Source organism: Sardina pilchardus, chromosome 18, assembly GCF_963854185.1.
Source record: "Sardina pilchardus chromosome 18, fSarPil1.1, whole genome shotgun sequence".
Classification (NCBI taxonomy): domain Eukaryota; kingdom Metazoa; phylum Chordata; class Actinopteri; order Clupeiformes; family Clupeidae; genus Sardina; species Sardina pilchardus.
In genome coordinates, this window is record NC_085011.1 from 775760 (window position 1) to 780759 (window position 5000).

Here is a 5000-nt window from a genome sequence, read left to right on the forward strand (position 1 = left end):
CTGACTACATCGCACGGCAAACATACATTTATACCTTGCATCGTATCATGATATCTTTGCATCATTGTATCATTACACTTTCTCGTCACACACACACACACACACACACACACGACTTGGTCAGTCCAATGAGTCCGTTAAGACCCGAGGTCAGGAGGAAGATTTCTATCGTCATGCAACACATGATTTGCCATCTACACACCAGTTACTGAAACACAAGTGTCAAATAGAGAAGAACTTTAGGAACTAGGTTAGTCTCCAACGGAAGAATGAATTCACAAGGCAATAGAAGTATCAATTATGAGCAACATTATGAATGAGGTTAAGCTTTAACTGAAGAGTCCATTCAGAAGTGTAAGATCTTACAGAATCACAAGTATCAAATCAAAGATTAAAGTCCATCTTTGTTATTTTCCCCTCACAATACTTACTTAGTTTGCATACTTACTTATTGACATTCATCCATACTTACATACTTACTTATTGACATTCATACATACTTACATACTTAAATACACCCATGCTAAAGTTCACTTAAAAGAGGAATAAAATCTTTTTTTGGTAATTGATCTTAATGCCTTAATTAAATCCAATCCTTCAGGACACCTGTACTCCCTGTGAATGAATAATGTATCGTAAATAATTCAACTGAAAATAGAGGGGGCATATGTAAGTCCAGCCCTATGTTGAATTCCCATAGAGGCAGGTATAATTTTATTTCTAAAGGCCAGCTATTTCATAGATCCAGGTTCTCTTGGCCATTGGAATTGAAATAGCCCCACACCACCACATACCCTTCACCATACCTAGGAATGGTGGGTTTTTTTTCAGTTAGCCTATTAGCTGGTTTCATGCTCATTGAGCCCAATGCAAATCAATTGGTTTTCCCTATTTTTTTTTTTATTAAGACATCGAGATCAATTTCCAAAAGATTATATTTTTATAGCTCTTTTAACCCTCTGAGTCTAACCCACATATAGGATCCCCTAACACACATATATGATCCCCTAACACACACATATGATCCCCTAACACACACATATGATCCCCTTACACACATATGATCCCCTAGCACACATATATGATCCCCTAACACACACATATGATCCCCTAGCACACATATATGATCCCCTAACCCACATATATGATCCCCTAACACACATATATGATCCCCTAGCATACCCTAACACACATATATGATCCCCTAACACACATATATGACCCCCTTACACACATATATGATCCCCTAACACACCCTTACACACATATATGATCCCCTAACACACCCTAGCACACATATATGATCCCCTAGCACACCCTAACACACATATATGATCCCCTAACACACATATATGATCCCCTAGCACACATATATGATCCCCTAACACACCCTTACACACATATATGATCCCCTAACACACCCTTACACACATATATGATCCCCTAACACACCCTTACACACATATATGATCCCCTAACACACATATATGATCCCCTAACACACATATATGATCCCCTAACACACATATATGATCCCCTAACACACCCTTACACACATATATGATCCCCTTACACACATATATGATCCCCTAACACACCCTTACACACATATATGATCCCCTTACACACATATATGATCCCCTAACACACACATATATGATCCCCTAACACACATATATGATCCCCTAACACACCCTTACACACACATATGATCCCCTAACACACACATATGATCCCCTTACACACATACAGTATGGTTCAGCGGAAGCAGTGCCTCGGTCCATTCTGGACTCTGCTGGTGGTGTGTGTTTTCTCTCATTCACAGTTTCATCGTTAATCAGCGTCTGTTCATCTCTGTAACTGGTGTCTGTTAGTCTGTCTGTCTTTAGAACTCGTGTGTGTGTGTGTGTGTGTGTGTGTGTGTGTGTGTGTGTGTGTGTGTGTGTGTGTGTGTGTGTGTGTATACACACCTGTGTTTATGTTTGTGTGTATGTCTGTTTATGTGTGTGTATGTCTGTGTGTATGTAACAGTCACTCTCCCTGTATTCTCATTTTTCTCTTTCTATCTCTCTCTCTCTCTCTCTCTCTCTCTCTCTCTCTCTCTCTCTCTCTCTCTGATCCCCCTCTTCTTCATGCTGCTCTGGTCCGGGTCGTGTCTTCATCTCCATTCAGGCCGCCATCAGTCAAACTTGGGTCTATGCAGTTGCGTTTCTCATTCTCTCTCTTTCTCATTCATCTCTCCATCCCCATTCATCTCCATGTATTTTATACCCCATCCCTCCATCCCTCCATCCCTCCACACCTCCATCCCTCCCTGCGTGTCTACACCTCCCTCCGTCCACTCTGGCTAAGCTGACTTCCTGCTTCCTGCCTGCTCGTCTCCTTTGGGCTTGTGCTATCCAGCGGTGCTAATGCCTGCTGTGCTGCGCTAGGCTAGGCTATGCTAATTTGCGTTTAGCGGTGCTATTCTATGCTAATCTGCATTTAGCTGTGCAATTGTCTGCTGTGTTGTGCTAGCCTAGGCTATACTAATTTGCATTTAGCTGTGCTATTGTCCGCTGTGCTATTCTATGCTAATCTGCATTTAGCTGTGATATTGTCCGCTGTGCTATTCTATGCTAATCTGCATTTAGCTGTGCTATTGTCTGCTGTGCTGTGCTAGGCTAGGCTTGGCTATACGAATAAATTCTTAGCGGTGTTATCCAATGCATTGCTGTACTGTACTATGCTAGGCTAGGCTGTGCTAATCTGTACTTTACTATGCTCTGATAGGCTGTGCTGAACTGTGCTGTGCTATGCTATGCTATGCTATGATGGATTAACCTATGAGTGGCTCGTCAGGTGTAGGCTGTATGCTACTGGCCAGTGCCATGTTCTGCTGTGTCATACTTCTTTATGCCAGTAGGGGCAGTGGTGCTCTGATTTGATTGGGTATTCTGTGATGCTCTGATTTGATTGGGTATTCTGTGATGCTCTGATTTGATTGGGTATTCTGTGCTTCTGTGGTTGGCTGCTTGGATGGTCTGTGCCTGCATGAAATGCTGATGATGGTGGTGATGGTGGTGGTGGTGGGAGGCAGAGTTTCGCGTTTTGGCAGCGTGAAGAAGTGACGAGGAGCGTTTTTTAGCAGTGAAAGGCTGCCTTGTCTCAACCAGACACGCGGCTACACACACACACGGCTACACACACACACGGCGAAAGGCTGCCTTGTCTCAACCAGATAATCTGTACTTGAGTGCCAATAATGCTAGCTCACTAAAATGCAGCCTTTTTCCTGGTGAAGGCTAATCAGCTTTGATTGGACGTTTCAGCCTGTGTGATTGTGCTGCTCAGATCAGATACCGCTGCTGATTGGTCCCCATTGATGACCTGGCACTCTGTGGGCTGATGAGGTCAGCCAGTTGACCCTTCCAGAAGTCCCTCCCTCCGTAGTTACTGTTGCTAGGCCTGTCAAGCTTTCGCACCCTGCACATTACAATGGAGGAGATCCAGGATTTTTAATCAGATGTCATTTACAAAGACATCGTACACTACAACACTGAAAGCTCATATTATTATATATTTTTTAATCAGATGTCATTTGCAAAGACATCGTACACTACAACACTGAAAGCTCATATTATTATATATTTTTTAATCAGATGTCATTTACAAAGACATTGTACACTACAACACTGAAAGCTCATATTTTGTCACTAGCGACCTACATCTGTCCTCTGTCAAATACAGTTGCAGTTTTAGCTCTGAACAAAACCGTTCATGAGTTAGTGGAATGTACGTGCTGTTTGGTTGGTTCCTCCTGGCCAGTACGAGTGAAACAGGCGGGGAGCAAAAGAAACATGCAGTTTAAGTTATGTACTTCTCATAACGTCAATATTTGACAACATATTGTGGCCTGGCTACACACACAGGTGGTACCCTGTTGCCATGGCAATGAGACTGGCCTGAACGCTGCTAAAGCGTCAGCTCTGGCTCTCTGTCCCTGCAGCGCCCCCTGCTGGGAAGAATCTCCTCCTGGCCACCGAGTGGGTGGGTGTGTGTGTGGGGGTGAGGTACGGTGGCCCGAGTGGGTGGGTGGGTGTGGTGGTGGGGTGAGGTACGGTGGCCCGAGTGGGTGGGTGTGGTGGTGGGGGTGAGGTACGGTGGCCCGAGGGGGTGGGTGTGGTGGTGGGGGTGAGGTACGGTGGCCCGAGTGGGTGGGTGGGTGTGGTGGTGGGGTGAGGTACGGTGGCCCGAGTGGGTGGGTGTGGTGGTGGGGGTGAGGTACGGTGGCCCGAGTGGGTGGGTGGGTGTGGTGGTGGGGTGAGGTACGGTGGCCCGAGTGGGTGGGTGTGGTGGTGGGGGTGAGGTACGGTGGCCCGAGGGGGTGGGTGTGGTGGTGGGGGTGAGGTACGGTGGCCAGAGGGGGCCATGTGTCTGCCGTCCCTGATGAGTTGCAATTTTAAACTGACTCCTTCCTCACTTCAGTGTTTGAAACCTTTAAACCTCTCTGCCCTGTCTCCCCCTGCTCCCCCCTCACCTTTAAACCTCTCTGCCCTGCCCCCCCCTCACCTTTAAACCTCTCTGCCCTGTCTCCCCTTTAAACCTCTCTGCCCTGTCTCCCCTTTAAACCTCTCTGCCCTGTCTCTCATTCTCTTTATCCCTCTCTCTCTCTCTCTCATTCTCTTTATCCCTCTCTCACTCTCTCTCTCATTCTCTTTATCCCTCTCACTCTCTCTCTCATTCTCTTTATCCCTCTCACTCTCTATTTATCTCTCTCACTCGATTTCTCACTCTATCTCTCCTCTTTTTTATAACCCCCCTTTTCTCGTTCCCTATCACTGTCATTTTCTCTGTATCTGTCTGCCTCTTTCTCTCTATCTGTCCATCTCTCTCTCCTTCTTCCTCTTTCTCTGTGCTCCTCCTCTCCCTGACAGCTCATTTAGCTAACTGCCAGACGACCAGTTGCCATGGCACCCTTCCTCTGTGTGTTTGTTTGAGTCACAGGCTAGTTTACCTGG

At 45.9% G+C, this 5000-nt stretch overlaps 1 protein-coding gene across 1 annotated transcript in view; it reads left to right on the forward strand.

The window, feature by feature from the left end:
* tjap1 (tight junction associated protein 1 (peripheral)) overlaps positions 1-5000 on the forward strand; it is a 95804-nt gene that overhangs the window by 78372 nt on the left and 12432 nt on the right.